The sequence below is a fragment of the Mesoplodon densirostris genome, chromosome 8 (genome assembly GCF_025265405.1).
Source record: "Mesoplodon densirostris isolate mMesDen1 chromosome 8, mMesDen1 primary haplotype, whole genome shotgun sequence".
Taxonomy (NCBI): Eukaryota; Metazoa; Chordata; class Mammalia; order Artiodactyla; family Ziphiidae; genus Mesoplodon; species Mesoplodon densirostris.
Genome location: NC_082668.1, coordinates 100,401,710 through 100,426,180, shown reverse-complemented (window position 1 = coordinate 100,426,180; position 24,471 = coordinate 100,401,710). Strand labels below are relative to the sequence as shown.

The 24,471-nt window shown below is 37.3% G+C and overlaps 1 pseudogene; it reads left to right on the top strand.

Annotated features, from left to right (window-relative positions):
- Positions 1-21,421: 21,421 nt before the first annotated feature.
- Positions 21,422-22,758, top strand: LOC132494767 (transforming acidic coiled-coil-containing protein 3-like; annotated as a pseudogene).
- Positions 22,759-24,471: the final 1,713 nt, after the last annotated feature.

Here is a 24,471-nt window from a genome sequence, read left to right as displayed (position 1 = left end):
GAGAATTCTGGTTACTCTGTATCTTTGCAAACATTTACTATTGTCAGTATTTGTAATTTTAGCTGTGCTAATAGATGTTTTGTAGTCAAAGTGATCTTTTTATTTTTTTATTTTTTTCTCATAAAACTAACACTATTAAAATTTTTAATTTTTTTTAACATTTTCATTGGAGTATAATTGCTTTACAATCCTGTGTTGGTTTCTGCTTTATAACAAAGTGAATAAGCTATACATATACATATATCTCCATATCTCCTCCCTCTTGCGTCTCCCTCCCACCCTCCCTATCCCAGCCCTCTAGGTGGTCACAAAGCACTGAGCTGATCTCCCTGTGCTATGCGGCTGCTTCCCACTAGCTATCTATTTTACATTTGGTAGTATACAAGTCCATGCCACTCTCTCACTTTGTCCCAGTTTACCCTTCCCCCTCCCCATGTCCTCAAGCCCATTCCCTATGTCTGCGTCTTTATTCCTGTCCTGCCCCTAGGTTCTTCAGAGCCATTTTTTTTTTTTTAGATTCCATATATATGTGTTAACATATGGTAATTGTTTTTCTCTTTCTGACCAGAGTGATCTTTTTAAAACCATAAATAAGATTACATCTCTTCCCTTCTTGAACAGCCCTGCAGTGCCTTCTAATTTCACCTAGAATAAAATCCAACCTTGTTGTGGCCTATAGACCTCTGAATGATCTAATCCCTGCCCATCTCTTATTTCATTTTATATCACAATCTCCCTTTTTTCTCAAGATTCTAGACTCAGACTTTATTCTGTCTTTTGAAAATTACAAACTATGTCTCACTTTAGAATTTTACACCAGGTTTTAATCCCAGATTTTTACTTATCCAGTTTATTGATATTTTAATTCTAATGTTATAATTTTTAAAAAGCTGATTATTTAGGCAGAAATAAGGAGACCAAACATGATTTGAAATCTCACTTTGATTGGGGTATAGTATCAAAGTTTGGGAACAGTGAGATTTAAAATCACAATTTTGTTTTCCCTCTGGATTTAGGTTTAGGCTTTGTTGTCAGTGAGAATCAATCAGAATGTGTTGCCCAAGCAAGGAGAAGAGAAAACTCTCTTCAACAGCCTTTTGGAGTCACTGGAGTAGAAGTGCTGATATTGACTCAAGCCTACTTTCTGATTTGCATAAATTTCTTTTCCAAACAGAGATAGGAGGAAGAGTGCATTTTCCTCTGTGGAAGACTACATGGTATGAGCATTGACAGTTTAAATACTGTACACTGTGATTTACTGAGAAATGGAAAGCACATCTATCATTTTTGGAAATCCTTTCTCTTCAGCATGGCTCTTATATCTTGTCATGCACTATGAAAGAACCGTTGGCCATTTCACTTTTACTATTTTCTTTGTCAGCATTCTGAATTTTAATTGATTACATATTTGTTGAAAAGAAAAGACTGACAAGATCTTGTACCTTTCACTTCTTATAACAGTACTGGTTTTATAGGGATTTAAGGCAATTATGACTGTAGTATTATTTATTATGCTAGAAGTATAATAGTTAATGATTATAAAAGCTTAAATTTTTATGTTTTTTGTATTACTAAGAACTAGTAAAGAGTTAAATAGGGAAAGAGAGTGGCAAGTAATACAAATATTAAATAAGCACGTTAGGTATGTAAGTTTGGAAAGACCAATATATTCTTTTTGAGTCAACAAATATTAATAAAATCTAAATTATAAAACAATAATAGATATTAGATTATATTATAATTCTAACCTTTGTAGACTCATTTGGTGTGCTTGCCTCATAAAATATAGTTGTCAAACTGTTTCATGTTTCTTTGAAAACTCTTCACATCTAGTGAGAATGAATTAACAGAAGGATGCTGACCTTGTCTCTTCAAAATTTACAAGGAAAGAAAATCCTACAAAATTATATAAAACATCAATGATAAATTATCTTCAACTCGAACATAAAAAAGAAGAAAAATATTAAGAAGAGTGTTAGAGAAAAATGGGACATCCAAAACACATTTTATACTTACTAATGAAACTTCAAAACAACAGATTTTAAAACAACGATTTAAAAAGAAAAGCTCAAAGTTTTGTGGCTATGGCAGTTAAGAATTTCAATAGAAATTGTGTTGAAATGATTGCTACAAACTGCCAGCCATTTTCAGTAGTTGATAATGAAGGCTTTTAAAGATTTGCTTAAGCTATGAAACGTTAGAATAAAATTCTCTCTAGGAAATACACTACTGAAAAACTGTTTCCTGAATTATATTCTTCAGTGCATAGAAAAGTGTAGATACATTATTAAGTGGACACGTTGAAGTAAGACTCTATGTATACTGACTGCAGGAACAATCTAGAGATGACAGTGCTGAGAAATTATTCTCAGACAATAATATAAAAATTTAGGAAACTGATGACTAGATTTTTAAATAACCTGAAGTAGTAAATATTTTTGGTAAAATTTTATTTATTCATACATACAGATGCTTTTTTCATGATGATGATATTTGGCTTTGAGTGAATATTAATTCTAACACTCAGCTTTGAGAAAACATATATTTACTGTACTACCAGTATTTATATATTCATTAATGATATGCATGTACTAATAGTCTGAGGATTTTAAGTACTAGGCCTACAATATTAAGTACATAGTAAATTAAGTGTATTACAAAATGAACAGAGAAATGGAAATTTAAAAAGGCTGAGTTAAAGATGACCCAAAAAATATTTTTAAATGTCAGCTAATTATCATGGTTTCCTAATATCATTAGGTAATATATATATATATACATATATATATATATATATGTATATATATATATATATATTTTTTTTTTTTTTTGCGGTATGCGGGCTTCTCACTGTTGTGGCCTCTCCCGTTGCGGAGCACAGGCTCCGGATATGCAGGCTCAGCGCCCATGGCTCACGGGCCCAGCCGCTCCGCAGCATGTGGGATCCTCCCGGACCGGGGCATGAACCCGTGTACCCTGCATCGGCAGGCGGACTCTCAACCACTGCGCCACCAGGGAAGCCCCATTAGGTAATATTTTAAGAAATAAAATGAGGGCAATACATTCATCATAAATAAAAGTTAATGTAGGGCTTCCCTGGTGGCACAGTGGTTGAGAACCTGCCTGCTAATGCAGGGGACACGGGTTCGAGCCCCCGTCTGGGAAGATCCCACAGGCCGCGGAGCGACTAGGCCCGTGTGCCACAACTACTGAGCCTGCGTGTCTGGGGCCTGTGCTCCTCAACAAGAGAGGCTGTGATAGTGAGAGGCCTGCGCACCGCGATGAACAGTGGCCCCCACTTGCCACAACTAGAGAAAGCCCTTGCACAGAAATGAAGACCCAACACAGCCAAAAATAAATAAATAAATAAATTTAAAGTTAAAAAAAAAAAGGTTAATGTAAATCCATCTTATAAATAGTCTTCATAATTTCAAATTTTCAAAGGGCTGATTAGACTGTGATCATTTAAAATTCCACTACTACTGTGGCTATTGAAGAGCACTTCCTAATAGGAGAAGGGTCAACTTCCTCCATTTCTTACTGTTTGCTCTTGCTTGCATTATTATTATATAATTAATCTTTAATTTATTTACTTAATATTTATTTATTTATTTAATATTTTTAAGCCATTTCTACATTTTCTGAGAATGATACAGTTAACACTATAAAATAATCTGCAAATCAATTTAACTGTTTACAAGTAAACTATGAAGGGTTAAAATATTCTGGTGGCTTGAGATTCTGTTCCTCTCTCACTACCTAAATCCAAATTATCTTTAGAGCTCAACCTCATTACCATGCTTTCTTTTGGTTATGGTCTTTGGTGGGAACCTTTAAGATGATTTAAAAAGATACTTATTTCCCAAGGTTTCCCTTACTCTATGTTTGTAGCTACTATTTCAAATAATTTTAATGTAGTCAGTTCTGATTTCTTTTATTTAAAGGAATGACAATTTCATAGTTGGAAAGGATTTTTAGATCAAATGTATGTCAACCCCCTATTTGATTTCCTTCCAATAAGTTAGTTTTAATTTTTTTTTCCTCTTTAACTTTCCAATGCTTCTGTCTTTCAGTTATTCAATATCTAGCTGAGAGTACACTGCCTTATTTTTAAGTCAAAACAATGCTACACTCAAAGAATATTACCTTTAAAAAATTCCTGGTAATTAATAATGACATTTCAAACACTTCGTTTCGAACATATTTTGGCAAATATTTTCTCAGTGTAAAGTATATTCATTCCAATACATGCATGTTTTTAAATGGTAAAGAAAGGGTTGTATGATTTTTAAGATAGTCATTTTTTTCCATTGCACTATAACATAGAAGACATTTTAAAAAAGAATTGGATAATTTGCATGAAAAAGAGTTAATTTACATATATAAGAATTTACTAGTTATGGTAAGTGGCATCCACATGGATTAGAAATAATTTATTTTATTGTAGTTCTTGAAATATTGATTCTATTATCTTACTTCTATTATCAAATGCTCTGAGCACCTTGACAAAACATTCACCAGCAGTGTGTTTGAATAATGTAATGAACTCAGTTAGCATGGAAATTTGTTTCCTGTGATTTGAAAGAAACTTCACAAATACCTTTGGTTAAGGTTCAGTTTATTGTCTAGAGGGCTTTGTATCAACTAAAAGCTCTGAAGTCAGGGAAACAATTACTGTGAGCATTACTGAAATTAAATTTGCCATACAAGTCATTGCCCAGTTGTGATGTCAGGTAACAGACGACATTTGTTCACATTTCTTTACATGAGTGTTACGAAACAGATAGCATTGACAAGGCTTTACAGATTATTTAATATTTCAAGTGTTTCTCTGTTTATACTTTTGAAAGGATATCTTGAAATCCTAACAGGATATCTATGAGATTATGCACATTCTTTGCAAGGAATTTCTTTCAAATTTTATGATGAATTATGGCTAATGGAACATTTATTTTGCCAAATTACACCCTGAAACCAGATTTTTCTATAAGATGGTAGAAAGAAGACTTCTAAGGCAGCTATCCAACACTGAAAGATGATACCTTGGAAGGTAATAATAATAACGGCATGAATAAAAATAATACTATCAATCATTTATTGAGGAGTTACTATGTGTTGAGCACTGTGCCGAGTGCTGCACATGACTTATTTCATTAGTATAACACTATGCGTTAAGCAGTAATATTATTTCCATTTTATAGATTAAGACTCTGAAACTCTGAGAAAAAAGTTAAATAACTTGCCAAAGTTCATATGAGTGGAAGTGATGGAAAAGGAATTTAAATCTAGGTCTGCTTAATTCCAGAGCCAACGCTCTTAACCACCTCACTAGATACATCATCCCTGGAGATGTTCAAGCCTAGTCCAGAAGATGGCTTGGCAAGAATATGCTAGAAAGGCTTCCAATATCAGCTGGATGGTTAAACCAAGTGAATTAATACTTTCAAACCATGAGAATCTGTGATTCTATGTTTATATCAGTAAGAAATGTATTTTTATGTACCTTTAAACTTAAGAAGAATCGTGACTAGAGTTTCATCAAAGATGGATTTAAAATCAGTTTTAATTTAAAACACTAAAAAGGAATATGAAATAGTTTAGAAAACTTGGTTCCAAAACAAATGTTCTCTTCAAACTGTGGGTTAAATTTAGTCAAAGAAAAGTGGTGCAATGCCTTTGAGAGATGCCTTGCTTCAGGACTTTGTATCTCATCTAAATGTTGAAGTTCCATCTCCACTGGTCTCCCTGCCTGAGACTAATCTCAGTGTGCCACTCGTCCCTGTTCATGTCAGTCACCACAGAAAGCCCTGGATTTCTGGGCCAGTCGATCGTCACTAAAATCCTGATGTTACTGACCTCTTGAATGGTCCCTTTACCTTCTTACTCTAGTGGAAATTGGTCTCTCCCAAAAGGGGCTCCCTGCAGGGCTTCCCTGCAGCCTTCTCATGTGATGGTTGCTTTTTATTCTACAGTTCTTTTACAGGTGGACTTGAAGACGGGGAAGGACATCCTCTTTGTCCCTCATTGCTGTTTTCAGATCATTCTTTTTCTATCCTCTCTAAAACTCTGAATTCCATACCAAATTGCCCACTGCTTCTCCTTATTGCTGTTATTAACTAATTCACAGGACACCCCCAACCCTCTACTCTCCATTATTTTAGTTTCTGGCTCACCATCACTTTCCCTAACATTGTGACATTATTAGTAAAGATGAAGACCCCAATAATTGGCCTCCCATTTCTTTGATTGTCTCTTCTCCAATGATCTATCCTCCACACTAGTTCAGTCACCTACAGCCATTGTCTAAAGACTCTTCTCCCTCTTATCCTGCTCTGCGTTTTCTCTCCTCTTCTCCCCTCCACCCCCAGCTGCAATTGTGTTATTCATCACCTTATGAAAGACTATGCAATTTAATTTATTATGCTTTTTTTTGTTTCTTTTTGCCCAAGTAGAATGTAAATTCCTCAAGACCAGAGATTTTTTAAAAAACTGATTGCAGGAAATACTGGCTAGTTATTTTTCAAATCTTTCTTCTTCCCTGGGCACACAGGTAGACTATATTTCCCAACTACGCTTATGATTTGCTTCTGGCCAATGAAACATGAATGAAGTGACATGCACCATTTCGAGTCCTAACCTCCATGTTCTCTTTCTTCCCCTATCTGCTCTGTGGATACAGAGAATCCAATCAATGACTGATGCTCTCTCTAGGGTAGTGGAGCCACAAGACAGTAATAACCTGGGTTCCTGAATCACCTCCTGATGGCAGCTCACCAAACATACTCACTGATCTTTTTACCTGACACAGAGGTAGGGTTCTATTGTGTTAAGCCTTGAAAACTGTTGGGTTGTTGTAGCAGTAATAGCTATTCTGAATCATACAATGATATATCTCAAGCACCTGGATTGTGACTGAAGCATGGTAGTTGTTCATTAAGAGATGCATTTTCCCTTTATTCTTCAATATAATGGAATTAAAGACCTCAAAATCACTAGTACCTGCTTAGCTAGTATTTCAAAACTAGTTATATACTAAGCTTAATGGACAGTATAGCTTGGCTAGAACTGCCCTGAATTCTGAGGAGCTATGCCAAGAGAGCAGTTGCCCAGGACATTATTTCCCTGGAAAACCAGGTCTTACTCTAGCTGTAACAACAGAATAGAAATGCTAGTGAAATACTCTGTGAACTAATCTATTCCAGACTAAGTTATTTATTTATTTATTTCTTGGTGCTTAAAACCTTTGTTTAGTGCTCAAAACATTTCTGATGTACTGGTAAAGACCATTTCAACTGGTTATTCATCATTCTCACATTTAATTTCTTTATTTATAGTACAAGTTCTCTGTATGCCGAACAGAGTTGAAGCCCTATTTTAATGCCATCTTATGATTCTCTTAGATATTTGAGGTCAGAAATATACTGCTTCTTTTCTAAGAATCTCCAAGATTTACCAAACATTTACCAAAAATGTTTCTCTTTTTATTCACAAATGGATGAAAAATCTGATGACTTTGAATGTATAAATAAAAAGTTGCCAGGAAGAAGCCAACCAAGATATAAAGATAATACATAAATTCATAATATAAGGCTTTCTGTCTGATTTCATGTGTACAGCAACTTAATTACCTTAACCAAATGTTATTATTTGCCCTAATGAAATTATATAACACAGACAGCACAAACTGTTTAATAACCCTGCCCATAAGTAGCATGAACCCACACACACAAATACATCAAGAAACATCTCATTGAAAGAACCCTAATAACTTGGGGAATAAAGGAAAATAATATATCCTAGAAATACTATTGTTGCTTCTCTTTTCTGTATTATACGTCTATTTAAATTGAAACAGAGTTCCTCAGTTTTTCCCTTGACTATACTGAATGATTTGTAGTGATAATATAAATCTAGACTGAAAAAGGCATTTGTTTTTCTATTTAAGTACACAATTTGATGATACTTAGAGACATTTGCCAGAGATCTGCAAATCATATTTTGATTTCCTAATTCACTCTTTTCTTCTGCCACATGCTATACATTCTATGTATAATACAATACATGTTGCTGATTATCTTACCATTAATTCCTGACTTATGTTTAACAGATGACTTTTAAATAGCCTGTGTTCTTTCAGAACCATTTGTTTTGTGTCTTTTTAGATTATTAGTAATATTTATAATTTTAAAGAAGCAAAATCTGAATTAATAGAAACATAGCTCTGGTTTACAAGTTAAAGTAGAAGACTATCTTGGGTTTGGTGTTATAATTTTTTCAGGATTAGAAAATCTTTGTATTTTAAAAAATCTTTAGAAATCAATAAGAATTGATTTAGATTCAATTTTAGAAAATCAATTTGAGAAAATCAGTTTTAGAAAATCTTTGGAAATCAATAAAAATTGATTGTGTTTGGTGTTATAATTTTTTCAAGATTTTTCTTGAAAAGGCTATTCAAATATATTTCTAATGCTTTTTGAAACACTTTTCGCCCCAAAGAATACGTTTCTCAAGGTATTATGAAACACTGATTATTTAAGGATTCAAAACTTGTACAATCCAAAGTGTATTATATTTGAGAACTTCAAAGTAGCTTATAAATATTAATTTCTTTTATAATGTATACAAGTATACAATTATTTTCACTGTATATTATAAGCTGTATAAGCTGGGTTTAAGATCTTTAACACATCTCTTGTTAGTCTTGTAAATTATGATTTTAGGAAATGTTTAGTTGGTTATCCCCATGGAACATCCCTCCATTGCAGGAGTGGTCTGCAAACATTTAGAGAACATGTACTGGTCAGTTTTTCCATTGTGGAGTTGCTATTTGACCTTAGCATGACCTATCTGAGGGAACCCAGAACCACAAGTGGAATCTGGTTCCAAGTGGGAAAAATATCTTATAATAGTGTGCATGAACTAGGAAAATTACCAAAGAGTCCTAAGCTATCCCAGATGGAAGTTTGGTCACTGGGAAAAAGAATTTCATCCACAAAGGTGGAAATCCTTAATTTTGGGGAAATGCTCTAGCACCCTTATTTTTAAAAATCCCTAAAAATTCAAAGAGAAGCAGCATCTGCCTCCTTGGTCTGTGTGTGCTTTTGAATAAGCTCCCTAGTGTATCTTTGACCTCAGCACAGTCTACTGAGAGCAGTTGGCAGGCACAGATTTGGGCCCACATTTTCCTAATCTGCCTTCCAAATTCCTTCTTGCATTTTGCTTGGTCGTATCCTGTGCACTTCAACTTGGCATTTCAGCATTTGTCACTGATTCCTATTTTAAAAATCAAGCTTGCCGTTGTTTTGGCTCAGGTACTTTAAAAACAAAAATTGAAAAGCAACTAACTATATAGGAGGTCTTGGGAAAGAAGGCAAAGCCAGCTATTTCCTGTTAATGAGTTGAATGTGGAACATAGGTTTCTTCAGGCTCTGCTCTCATCTTCTGTCCATTATTTCTCCTCTGATGTCTGGGCAAATATCATATCAATTGACTTAAGATGAGAATAGAGGCAAATTCCCTTTCCAAATTTCAGGGAAGTTCTTTGGGAAAAACATAAGATTAGGAAAGGTGATAACTTTATTTTAAATTTGAGATGAGAATTAAATGGTACAGAAGCCTGATCCTAGGAGAAATTGTGATATTTGTTTTAGGGCAAGCCATTCCCATTTCTACATCCCTCTCTCAGTCCCCACTTCCCTGATCCTCAAATACGGCTGCGATAAGCATTATTAACTTTCTTGAAGGTCCCTCTTCTTCAAAACTTACTTAACCTATGAACTAACCTCTAAGAGAGCTGGAACTCATTAGTTGATCAACTAATTCATGCAAAGTATTGAAGAGTAACTGATAAATGTATTAGCTTTTAATTTTAAATAAGCAACACTGATGCCCTTTATCCTAATCATAGAAATTTTGCGATCTGTGACAGGTCATTTCTGAGGGTCTTTTTGGTCAGAGTGGGTCTTCCCGTAGCTGTCAAATCACATTGCATAGGCAACAGCCTTAATCTGCTTACATGCAAATGAATGTAGACCTATTTGTTTTTTTCAGGAGGTTTGTCTAGGCACACTTCCTATGCAATCTAAAGAATCTGACAAGTGTCTGTATGGATTATGTATTTTAGTTAGCCCTTCCTGGGTGCTAGGTAGGTAGAGCAGGCCTGGTTGATAAAAACATCTTACATGAAATAAATTCTAATGTTCTTGATTAATTAGTTCTTGCCTAGAGTTCTTTCATTAAGCAAATATCTGCTCATCGTCAAAGCCAGGAAGACATAAGATGGAGGGTTAAATCATATCAACCTCAGTTGGTTTCCTGTGACTTTGCTTTTCTCTTCTTTTTGGGAGGAGAGATCCATTTTAGGAGATGACAGTCCTACTAGGCAGATATGGACAACAAGAGGTGCTAGATTAGAATGGGTAGGCTGGACATTTAGAAAAGATTTACAATGGGATGGAAACCCTAGCATCTGATGTACAAATGCCTTTATATTTTGCAAATGCAATTATTGACCAGGGCTGTCTATGAGGCCTTTTTTGTTAAATCCTATTTTCACATCTATTTACTCCCAATAATCTCTCATAATGCTTTTTTCCCCTTAATTTTACAATGTGAGTTCACCTACAGAAGAAGTCCCAACTATAGTTAGTTGAAAGTATCTGTTAAAGATGTGATCATAAAAGTGATGTGCAAGTAACCATATTGGTGGAATCTCAATTTGGGGGTAAAAACATGAAATGGATGAATTTTTCAATAACTTCTACTACTCTTTCAATAGCAGTTCTTTCAAGTTACCCATTTTTCTTGCTGGTTAGTGCGCTTCCTTGATAACATTTTAGTTAAATTACATAACATTCTGTCATTTACAGTTAATAAAACATTTCATTTTGGTTATTAACACATCTTTCTTCTCCACACTTGTTCCTCTGGTATTTGTTTGGTGAGGAGGGAAAGGGAAGAGATTTGTCTTTATAGCAACTGTGCACAGCAAGTTGGCTATATGCTCCTTGGTTGATTGTAACTTTTGCTTCTAGACGAGAACCACCCCTTATGTATGGTGGTGAAATTACACATTTGTCTATTGCTGGCTGTGACTTCCATCTGTATGGTGGGCTTTTAAGTGCTGGCACTCTTGTGGGATGTCCAGTTGTTGGTTCTTCACAGGGCCTGATAATGGCCTCCTGATGTGCTGCCCGCTAATATGGAATAACTGTCATAGGCACAACCTCTTCTTACCTCTCACCGCAGGTGGACAACCTATAATGCCTTGCTTCTGGCACACTCTGTGGATAGGTGTACCTGTTGGAGGGGGGATCAGCAAAATGGTTTTGCTGTGTCACCTTCTCCCTTGTCTTGCTATACAGCAGAGATCCTTGGGCATTCTTGCAACAGACTTGATGGGAATGCAAGCTGTCCTCCTGGAACTTCTGGACTCTGATCTTCCACTTCTCTCCTGCCCCTTCCCTATACCCCAGGTGCTTTGCTTCTCAGGAGCTCAGCCACTATCAGATAAGAGATGATTACCAGTTCTTGCTTTCGTAGCAATAGGAGACAGTTTGAATACTCCTTTCTTATTGGAAAGATAGAGCCAGAGGACTAATTCCAATTCTAATGACTTTCCTCAGCCACAGGAAGGATGTGGGGAGGAATGGTTGTTTTCCACCAACTCTATAGCGCTCCAAAAGGTCCATTCTTACTTGCTTCCAGTCCTTCTTTTATATCTCTATGTGGTAAAAGTCACCAAACTAGTATGGTCTCTGCCACTCACTAACTATATTATGTAACTACACTAATAACTGGCATAAACTGGTCTTAGAATAAATACAATCACCTCTTGGTAAGAACATAAATTGGAGTGTAGGGACAGAAGCACTGATTCCTGGAAAGAGGACTACCAGCTCTGACCTTTCGCTGTGCCATAGGTGTCAGTCCGTATGTTTAATGGAGGAATGCAAAGCTTTTATGAATCTGACAAGTCTGTTAATGGAGGTGAGTTAGGGAGCTTTCACTGTAAAGTATGCTATTTGCATCATAAAGCAACTTTATGAACCTGAGGTTGAATGGCCTGATTCAAACTTTCCAGCTAATTCATCATTAGGACATGAAATCAGATCTTCTGACTTTATTTGTAGGGCTCTTTCTACTATAATACTTGCATCCATTAGGGTTCAGTCAGGAAAATAGAAATCATTCTAGATCTTTCAAACGGAATGATTTATTAGAGGAAACCTGTTTACATTAGCCATGAAAGAGACAAGACAGTGAACAGGGAAGAGTGAAACAACTGAGAGGATAGCAATCGCAGGGAGGTGCTACCATTTCTAGAGCTAGATCTGTTACCAGAGCCCATGTGGTGAGGGCTATGACTAGGGCAGGGGCTGCTCAGCAGAAGCAGGGATAACAGACATGGGTGCTGGAGTCATGGAAAAGGTGCAGCCATTTATCAGAGAAGCCAACCAAGGCAGAGAGAGACATATCTGGCTCCTTCCTTCATCCTATCCTTCATTCTTCTACTTGTACCTCTCCTCCCTTTTCTGATATTTGCTTTTTTGGAAATAGGTATGTGGTAATCCTGATAGTATTACTTAGGGAAATATGTAGCTATGAACTAAGAAAAAACATGGCATGTCTAATAACATAGTTCTAAAGGGGCATAGTTAAAGGGTTAAAAAGAAGCAACCTCCCAGTAAGATAATTAGTAATACTTAATTATTATATAAACAATAAATATTATATTATTCACAATAGCCAAAACACAGAAACAACCTAAGTGTCCATTGATGGGTGGATAAAGATAATGTGGTGTGCATACATACACACACACACACACACACACACACACACACACAATGGAATATTATTCAGCTATAAAAAGAAGGAAATCTTGCCATTTGCAACAATATGAATGAACCTTCAGGGCACCATGCTAAGTGAAATAAGTCAGGCAGAGAAAGACAAATATGATATGATATAACTTATATGTAGAATCTAAAAAAGCTGGACTCCTAGAAACGGAGAGCAGAGCAGTGACTGTCAGGCGCTGGAGGGTGGGGAAATGGGGAGATATTGGTCAAAGGGTACAAAGTTCCAGTTGTAAGATAAATAAGTTCTGAGGAAAAATAAATATTACACAAATAGTAGATGCTAAAATTAGACATGGTCATTGTGCCATTTATTCTGTTTTATCCTCCCCTCACATTTTACTGTAATTACACCCCTTTGTTTTTTCCTATTACAGGAAAGGGAGAAAAATAAAGAGGAAGAAGGACCAGAAAGAGAAGAGGGGATGGGAATCATCAGACAGACAAACGTGGAGAGAATCAAGAAGGCACAGACAATACAGGCAGAAAAGCAAGGCTAGTAACTGCAGTTATAGATTAAAATATTGAAACAATACTACATGTACAGCATTTTAATGGACATTCTCCTCACTTAAATGAGAAGAAGGAGAAGGGATTGGGAATGGGAAAGAATATATATCAAACAAACACACCTCCTACTGCATTATTTTCGGCTGACCTTGATTTCTTGCCACCAGAGTAGGTTCCACAGATGTTTAATTTTCTGAGCTAGTAGTATGTTTTAATGAATATTGTACACAAAGCTTTTTCTTATGACTTAAACTCATCTAGACTCAAGGGTCTAAGTTTGGACAGCAGAAAGAAGCATAAACAGTAAAAGGAAGCATCTATCTTTCTATAGAAGAGAAAATGCTCAAAAGTTGACCATAAACAGGGGAGAGAAACCAGACAACCGTATTGTGGTTCAATTCTTTTAGTTTACTCGTTACTGTCAGGGCTAGTCTAGCTGCCACTCTGAGCAATTTGTTCTGCTTTAACTTTGTCAGTTTCTATTCATCACCTAGCTCTTGTCTCCAATTATGGTCAGGTAATTGTTTGTCACCTCTTATCTCCACTTGAAACTGTTTATATGTTGGTAGTCCTGTAACTTTAAACAGGTCAGCAATTTTTAATAAGGTTAGGGTTCTTTTTATTTTCTGTCTTTCATGATTAAGAGATACTTACTGAAGAACATACAGACCACTGTTAAGTAATTTATACCAAAGGCACCCAATATCATGACATAATTCAGGATGTGGTGGGAGACTGGCAGGTGGGGAAGGAGACAGAGAAGAGTAGTTGGCAGGACCTGTGTGTATCATCTTCTTAGTTTAGAAGCCCATATGGTGCTTCATAATGCTCTGCTCAATTGCCATATAGTTTTAGTCTACATCCTATTAAAAATAAACTCTATTAAGAAGACATTTCAGATAAATTATAAATCTCATATTATAATTTACAAGAAGTTTTCAGGAGGAGTGTTTTGAGTTTAATATAGACTGACCTTGAAAGATAAATTGAGACATCTATTTTTTTAATGAAAAAACATACTTATTTCTGAAAGGTGTTTCCACTATTTAAAAATTACAAATTACATGTCTTTGATTAAAATAAGGTTAAGTGCAATCTTATTGTCATGAACAAAATAATACAAAACAAAATATAATACCCCCCACCCCCAAAATACCCCCCACCCCCCAAAATACCCCCCCCTTTATTGTTCATCATGGAGGTATGGCCTGTTCCTCCTGTAGCTTGTTGTATGAAGGTGTAAGTCCTAATTTTAAACACTGGACATGAACTACTCAAAAGAAATCACAGTCCCTGACCTTTAGAATCTTGTAATTTAGTTTATCTGATGAGATACAGCTACAAGAGCAACTTGTAGTGGCTCATATCAATAGTCAGTGACCTATTAGGGACTAATCTTACAGTCAGTAGTGTGCTGCTTGGAATTAGCCATACCAACCTGTAAGTTCTATTTAATTTTTCAGGACAAATTTTGGAAAACATAAATAAATATAATTAAAGGTAATGACTTTATTTTCTATAATCTTATTGATATTTTTATATCTGAGCTATTTACGCTATCAACACTTTCATATATATTCAGTTACAAAACATTTGGTAGTCTTCAATATTCGCATTGACTGTATCAGTTTAAGAGGGCCACCCTGTCCTCTGACAGCTATACTTCTACTGTCCACTGCTTCCTGGATTTGTAACTTAATGAAACAGAGCAGCTTCCTTGAATAGGTTCACTCAGAGCACACTCACAAAAACACAGGCTCCTACAAAAGCCAAAGGGAAAAGGATATAAGGAAGCAATGCACATCAATGATAATTTTTACAAAGGTACTCACCCTCTGATCTCCTTTATCATTGTCCTGTAAGTTCTGGCTTTTGAATCTGGAGACATATGCTTATTTTCATTAGCATGATTTCCCCCTAAAAGACAAATATGGGGCTTTGTCAGAGAATTCAATGAAAATTGAGAAATGGATTATTATCTTGACAGTTGGCTTTTATGCACTACTTGGACATCTTGAAGAACCAAAGATTTATCATCCATTGACATAAATCCATGGTGTAGAAATTCTAAAGACATACCATGGAATCAAGAGATTTCCATTACCAAGATAGGTATTGTTATTTTATTCTTAATAGAATATGCTATAAAGAATAAAAATGAGATTCATAATAATCATAAATACTAAAAAATACAAATAATTTAAACAAAACGAATTTAAACAAGTTTTACACTTAGAATATATGAGGTATTATATAATTTAATTCATATGGTTTGAGCAAAATGATAGAATGAGACTGGCAAATCAAATATTCTAGTTAATAAATAGTAACAATGTGAACATTAACAGTCTCTTAATGAGGTCATTATTATAAGCAAACAAGTTATAAAATTTGAAAAAAATGGCATACAATAAATACATAAACAATATTTAGTTTTTCTTTCCTGATTCCAAAGTTATGTCAGCCTTATTATTTGGACTATAAATTAGTTCCATATAGCAACCATCTGGCATGGTACTCAGTAAACATTTATTGAATAAATATGTGGAAGCAGGGCTTCCCTGGTGGCGCAGTGGTTGAGAGTCCGCCTGCTGATGCAGGGGACATGGGTTCGTGCCCTGGTCCGGGAGGATCCCACGTGCCGCGGAGCAGCTGGGCCCGTGAGCCATGACCGCTGAGCCTGTGCGTCTGGAGCCTGCGCGTCCGGAGCCTGTGCTCCGCAACGGGAGAGGCCACAACAGTGAGAGGCCCGCGTACCGGAAAAAAAAAAAAATGTGGAAGCAGATACTAACATGATTCTAGTTGAGAGAATGAATGGCTAACATATTACATACTATATGTAGCATTTACATTGACCTTACAAAAAAGTTTAATTCATACAGAATATTAGATATTTTCATACATTTCCAGTGATTTTTTTACCCCAAATTTACTTGATAAAACTACTTGGTAGCAGTTCAAAAAATTTGGCATTTTCTCTAGTGTTAAAAAGTAATTTGGTCTTAAAGCACATACATAGATACATCTGTTAAATAAAGGATAAAAATACATCTATTTTTTGTTAAATTGAGCACAGTTAAAAATAATCACAGAATATATGTTAACATATTTTGAAATATTTAAGGTTGAGTTTTTAACTTTAGACATTTTTGTGAAATTATATAGGTTTAGATATTATAAAATGATAAACTAATTTGAAAAGGCAACACCTAATTTAGAAATTATCTAATAAAAGCAATGTATTTTAAAATTACACAAATTAAACTAGGTTTTAACATATTTTCAGTAAATGTTTCTAAATGCCCAACATAAAATTCTCAAATTGATTTTAATTTTGATGCTTTGGACTTAGAATTGATAGGCTTATTAGTTGGAAAAGGAATTTTAATATCCAGGCACAGCCTTACGTCAGTCATTTCTTGTTCTAATCACATAAAGCTTCATTTACAATAGTTAGTTTGGGATTTTAAAACTTAATTAATATTTCCTTTTGTAACATGTGAAGGTAATTAAGTCAGAGCAGATTTGCCTATAAATATTCATGACTAAGTAACAAAATACTTTCGGATTTTCTTCTATGTTCTCTGCATTAATACTCCATTTATATTAATTATAAATTAATTAAATATGAACAAATACAGGCCTAATGGTCAGTCTAGAATGGTTTTAAAAGTAATTTAGATGTGTAATAGTTTTTCATAAACATTAGAGGTTGAGCCTCACAAGAACAGTCCAAGGTTGGCAGGGCAGCTTTTCTTACATCTCTTTGTTTTGTAATGATAGCCCTGATTTATTGACTCTTTCCTTCAACGAAGGACCATGGTGACTATGTTACATGCATTATCTCCCTGTGACTTCATGACAACCTAATGAAGCAAGTTCTATGATTAGTAATACTTTATAGCTGAGGAAACTGCAAATATGAAGTAGTTTCCCTGAAGATTACTGAATTGGTAAATGGTGAGTCTGGAAATAGATACAGGCTTATCTTTACCACTTTTGGCTTCTTATTATAGATGAAGAAATTGAAATATAAAAAAGCTTAAGATGACTAGCAAGTTTAGATAACTCGGAAGGGGCAGGGTCAGAAGCTGAACCCAGTACTAGTCCTAAAGTACTTCCAAAAAATATTTAGATTTAAAAATCTCTATTCACATGTAGTGAAGATTTTCTCTTGTGTAGTCTACTTGTAAGATAACTACTAGATTAATTTCGGAATTAAAAGCAGAACGTTTGGAAGGAGCCAAATAATTTAAGCTATTTTGCTTATATTGCACAAGGCAAATAAGAATAGAGATGAAGTTCAGTTAAAAAAAAAAGTTTAAAAAACTGGGGAAAAAAAACCCCTAAATTCCCTGAATTAACAACTCATGAAGAACCAACTATAGGCCAGTATCTTTTCATACATTATATCACTTACTCTTCACAATACCTATGGAAGATATGGTTGTTCATGCATTTATTTAACTAATATTGGTGGAGCACCTACTTTACTCCAAGCACTGTTCTAGGTGCTGTAGATATATCAGCAAGCAAGAGAGACATGGTCCCTGTTTTCATGGAGCTTACATGTGAGAAAGAGCAACACAACACAAACAAGTAAATACAGGACGATGTGATTTAAAGTGTCACCAGAAGTGGACTGGTATTTTGGTTGGATGGAGAGACCAAGAATCCTGACAGCAGCACACATTTGAAGACATGAGGAGACAGGTGCTGGTGAAGGGGAGAGGAATCTCAAAAGCCCTAAGTGAGGAAAGAGCTTTGCATGTTTATTCAATAGAAAAAAGACCACTGTGACTGGAGCAAAGTCAGTGAGAGAGAGAACATCAGGGTAAGTCATCCAGAAGGGTGCTTTTAATACATAAATCAGAGCCCGTCACTCTCTTGCTGGCAATCCTTCAAAAGTGTCCCATTACACATAGAACAAAATCCTCCAAATTTTCAAAGGCCTCCAAGGTTCCACACAGATATAACTCCTGCCATCAATTCAACCACTCATCCTCTAGTTTACGTCCCACCAGCAACACCCCACCTTGCTGGCCGTCCCGTGTGCCAAGTATCCCTAGCCTCAGGATGCTTTTATTGCTCTTCCCTCTGCTTGGAATTTTCTTTCTATGGATATGTACATGGCTTCATGTTTTCATTCATTTCATTTTCATTCTCTGCTCAAATGTTACAACCTTGGGGAAGCCTTCCATGATTATCAGTAAAATCTAACCCCCTCCTATCCCTCTCTTTTCCTTTACGCTGCTTCTTCCAGTTGCTATGGCTGCATAAGAAATTACATCAAAAGTTAATTGTTTAAAATAACAATAATCATTAGTTATCTTTCACAGTGTCTGTAGGTCAGGAATTTGAGAGTAGTTTAGCTGGGCAATTCTGGCTTGGGGTCTCTTATGAAGTTACAGTCAGACAGCTGTGTCTGGGGTTACCTGTCAGCCTTCATTCACATGACTGGCACCTGGTCTGGGAAGACTCAAAAGGCTGGGGACTGGAACAGCTGGGGTTCCTAAGTGACCTTTCTCTTTCTCTAAAAGGTCTCTCCAGCATAGTGGCTTCAGGGTAGTCAGAATTCTTACATGATGACTCAAGGCTCCAAAGGCAAATGTCCTGAGAGAGAGTGAGGCATAAGCCATATCACCATTTATGGCATAGCCTTGGGAAATCAGGCAATATCACTTCTGGGGCATTCTATTGGTTGGGGGCAGTTACAAAGGTTTGCCCAGCTTCAAGGGAGGAGGGGGGATGTAGCTCTTGTTTCTTGTTGGAGAAGTGTCAATATAATATTGTAAGAACATGTGGGATTGAGATATATATATTCTCCAGTGTTTGGAAAATTAAATCTGTCACATTCCTTTATTTTTCCTCCAAAGTAGTTTTCACTCTGTTTTTGCCTGTTTCCCACATTAGGATATAAGCCCTACAAAGACAGGACTCTTGACGGTCCTCTTTGCTGATGGTCAATCTTTTTTTACTACCCAAATCCATGATTGGCACATAGCAGGCACTTAACATTTTCTATTGTTGAATAAATATTTCCTGAATCAATGATCTATTAAGCACTAGTGTTTCAGAGATGGAAAATTTTTTATAATATTCTGTAAACTGTTCCAGAAATGTAGTAAGAGAATAGACTATACTAAAATTATCCTAAAAATGAGCTGGTTTTCATGTGTGCCTAAACAGAAAAATAAATGCTTCTTTTATAATATTTTGGAAAAACTATGACTTTTTAATGACATTATACTTACTAACTTCTCAGTTGCTACAAATCACAATAGTATGAGAAGTATTAATTTAGGTTGTAATCTGCTTATGTGTACAGGTTATAACATTGCAAATAGCACATTAATCTTTCAGTCACAGCTATACAAATGCCATCATTTAGCTCTTACTAATATCAGTGAAGATGAGCAGTGTCCTTTACGCTCTATTTTTGACTGTTCACTTTACCATTTTCAATGGGCCTAAATTTCTTTTTTTTTAATTGACATATAGTTGATTTACAATATTGTGGTAATTTCTGCTTTTTTTAAAAGGCAGATCGTTGACATCCAGAAGGAAAGTATTTCTTGGATCTCTACTGAAAAAACTGTAATTTTTTGAAGGCAAGAAATATTCGTTTGAAATTCATTCTCCATAAGGGTCACCGTAGTGGTTTGTAATACAGACATAGGAATGTGCCTTAAGGTTGACATTTTAATAATAAGCCTCAAGGACATGAGACTCACTACACCAACAGGAAAAATAGGTGCTTTTTCATTCGAATTTAAAACAACCTAAATGCTCACCAAGAAAACTGAGAAATTAATTATATACCACATGTTAATGTAAAGGCATTTAAAAAGATGTTGCAAAAGAAAAAGAAAAAGATAATTTTTCACAGCTGGCAAGATTACCTAACTAAAACTCCAAGATAATTAACTAAAAAATCAGAACTAATATAAAATTCGTCGTTATTTGGATAGAATATACTATAACAAATCAACAGTTTTCTTATAAACAGCAGCGATTAGAAGACATAATGGGAAAATACGAAAGCATAAGAGCAACAAAATATAAAACACTTAGGACTGGCGACAAGCTAAGATGAAACAGAGACGGTGCAATAAACTTAAGGAGCTCGTCCCTGCTCTGTACTCTGCTCCTCGGCGGGCGGGCTGACTGGGTCTGCAGATATCAAATGACAAAACAGTCACTGGTGACAAAAGTACGCAAAACTGCAGTTTCCTGTTTTAACCACCGGCACTTACTGGAATCTCATCTGTTCTCCGTCTGACGCAGTAAGAGTTTGTGCCACCCAAGAACGCAGGAAAAGCTATGAAGGGGATTTTTCAGTCTCCTCTGCGGGGTACAGATGCACAGGATTTTAAGTCCCAGCTTGCGCAGTGAACCTGAGGCTTGTTTTGCTCCGGATGACACCATTGGGTTAGAAAACTATCCTCAAATCTGGATGCAGAAAACACCAAGGAGGTGGACACCAAAATGACCAAAGGAATTATCCGGAAACAAACATTAGTGGGGACGACCCCCCTCAGGGTACATGAAAACAGCCCTTTGAAGACAGGGCTCCCGCCTCCCTGGGCTGACCTGCATCGCCTGGACCCGTCAAGCTCTCCCACGCCGGGGGCGTCTTCAAAACAAATGGCACCTCCAGGACCAACGTTTGGTTCTTATTCTTCAGACATTCCTTCCACAAAAGCATCACATCCTCCTCCGAAATTGTGGAAGACCCTTCACGGATGGCGTCCCAAGACAGAACGCAGGGTCCTCAGAAGCCAGAGAAGAAGGGCCCCTCGCAGACCCACCAGGCTGGCCCGTTCCCTGCTCGAGACTTCTGCCCCTGAGAACGCGGCCGCCGGCCCTCGGAAGGCCTCATAAGGAAGAGGCCCATGGCCAAATGGCCGACCATGCCAGGAGTGGCCCATGAAGCTAGAATCTGGCTTCTCTGGTGCTGCCACCAGCAAAAGGCTTTCCTCACCTAGGAAACTGGGGGAGAGAACCGGCCTCAAACGGGCACAGAGGAGGCCGGAGGCCGAGGCGGGAAAATGCCCCGGTCCTTACTACCCTCAGGGCATTTTCCTGGGACACGCTGGACGACCCAAACTTTAACCTGTTCCGAGGCCGTGGAGAGGTCAGGCCCCCATATGGCCCCCGAAGGAGCCGCTGGGCCCTGCGGCCGAGCCGTTAAGCGTGGGGCCTGTGGCTGCGGAGGTCTCTCCTCAGCGGACGACGCCTGTGGTGCACACTGTGTGGGAGCCGCGGGCTGAGGGAACGGCGAATTCTTCCGCTCACTGGCTCCCACCAGCAGCCCCGGCAAAAAGCCACTGCCTCGCCCGCTGACACAGCGGCGGCCCGCGCGAGCTGCCTCGGACTGGAATGAGGAGCACTTCCGAGCCCCGAGGTGGATTATGTGGAGCAGATTGGGACTGTCTTGTTCAAGGAGTCGCCCTTGAGGAAACAGTCCTTATACCACAAGTTTGACCCACTCCTTAAAGACAGCCCTCAGAGACCGACGCCTGTGACCCCTGAGACAGGTAGTGCGGGCGAAGCCGACGCCCCTTCCTCAGGAAGTCCGCCTGAGGCCAAGCTGGTGGAATTTGATTTCTTCCGAGCTCGGGATGCTCCTGTGCCAGGTTGGCCCTGTGTGTCCTCGGGCCGGGGGTACGTGCCCATCGTGGATATGATGCAGCACAGCATGGACTTGGACGCTATGGTGAAGCGACACAAAAGGAGAACCTGTTGCTGAAGAGCAGATGTGAGGGGCTCTTCGAGAAGAAGCTGGAGATGGGGAAGATCATGGACGGGTTTGAGGAGATTGTGTACCAGGCAGTGGAGGCGGCTCAGAAACAGAAGGCACTTACTTACCAAAAGCTGAAATCCAGGAGATTCTGAGAGAAAAAGATCAACTTATCGCAGACTGAACTACATGGGAAAATCTCTCTAACCTTTTCAGGTGGTTTGAGAAACAGAAGAACTTGATCAAAGGCTACCACACATATGAAGAAGCACTGAATAAGTGTGTTGAGGATTACACAGAAAGAATTGAAAAGGAAGGCCAGAGATACCAGGCGCTGGAGGCCCATTCAGGAGAGAAACTCAAGCTCACAAATGAGGAGATTGCCCAGGTCTGGAGTAAGGCCCAAGCAGAGGCCTTGGCCTTCCAAGTGAGCCTGAGGAAAGAGCTGGAGTCCACTCACTGGAGAAGAACATTGAGCAGAAGACTAAAGAAAATGATGAACTGACCAGAATCTCTTGTCCACCTCATTTCCAGGATGTAAAAGATCTGATGTGGAAGTTTCTGACCAGTGTCCATCTCTCCCTCCTGTCTGTCTGTCTGTCTGACTCTCTGTTACACGATTTCATGTTCTTTCTTCTCTCTTGACCTCAACTTGTTTTTAAATCAGATTGCTTTAAAAAGAAGACTACAGAGGATGGACCTAGAGATTATCATACTAAGTGAAGTAAGCCAGAAAGAGAAAGACAAATATCATATGATATCACTTATGTATGAAATCTAAAAAAATGATACAAATGAACTTATTTACAAAACAGAAATAGACTCACAGACATCGAAAACAAACTTATGGTTACCAAAGGTGAAAGGGGTAGGGGAGGGATAAATTAGGGTTTGGGATTAAAATATACACATACTATGTATAAAATAGATAACCAACAAGAACCTACTGTATAATACAGGAAACTATGCTCAATATCTTGTAATAACCTATAATGGAATGTAAAAAAAATATATATGTACACCTGAATATATGTATATGCTGTACACCTGAAACTAACACAACACTGTAGAACAACTGTATTTCAATTAAAAAAAAAACTAGGGGCTTCCCTGGTGGCGCAGTGGTTGAGAGTCCGCCTGCCGATGCAGGGGACACGGGTTCGTGCCCCGGTCTGGGAGGATCCCACATGCCGCGGAGCGGCTGGCCCCGTGAGCCATGGCCATTGAGCCTGCGCGTCCGGAGCCTGTGCTCCGCAACGGGAGAGGCCACAACAGTGAGAGGCCCACATACTGCAAAAAAAAAATAATAATAAAAAATAAAAATAAAAAAACTAAAGAAAGTTTCCCTTTAGTTAAAAAAAAAGAATTTAAGTGTACTAGCTTTGGAATTACACACTAGGTTTAAATCCTAACTCTGTCATGTACTAGCCGTAGACCTCAATCTCTCCTACGTCAGTTTCCTTACTGATAAAATGTGTACAATTATTGAAATACTGATGCAAGATTGACAGACAATGTATGTCTGGAAAAAGCACTTGAAAATAATGTCCATTAAATATAGTTTAAAATGCATCAAAATCTTATTAGTAAAACTGTGGGACTTACATAACAGACAGATGGAGCAATAAAACAGCACAGATGCTTCAGGGACAAAATACCAGTATATATAAAAATATATTGTTTGATAAAGGCTGCGATACAAATCAGTGAGGGCAGAAGAAAAATTTCAACAAATGGTTCCAGACTTTGGGTGAAATCTCTGGGAAAAATTAGCTAGATGTGTACTTTTCTTTTTTTTTTTTTTCTTTTTGCGGTATGTGGGCCTCTCACTGTTGTGGCCTCTCCCGTTGCGGAGCACAGGCTCTGGATGCGCAGGCCCAGCGGCCATGGCTCACGGGCCCAGCCGCTCCGCGGCATATGGGATCCTCCCAGACCAGGGCACGAACCCGTATCCCCTGCATCGGCAGGCGGACTCTTAACCACTTGCGCCACCAGGGAGGCCCTAGATGTGTACTTTTCACATAAATTCCACATAAATTAGATCATTAAATAAACAAAATAAAACTGTTAATCAATTAGAATAAAATTGAAGCCATTAAGTATTGGATATCAACATGGGGAAAAGCCTCCAAGGCAAAAGAACAATAGCAGAACAACAGAGAATAAACAGATTTGACTACATAAAAATTAGGTCTAAATGACACCAAAAAAAATGATAAAAAGTAAATTACAAATGGTAAACAAGAAAAACTTTCATCATTCATGATAAGCCAAAGGTTAATATAAATACCTAAAGAACATTTACAAATCAGTAATAAAAATTGTAAACTCTGTAAGAGAAAAATGAACAAAAAGTGG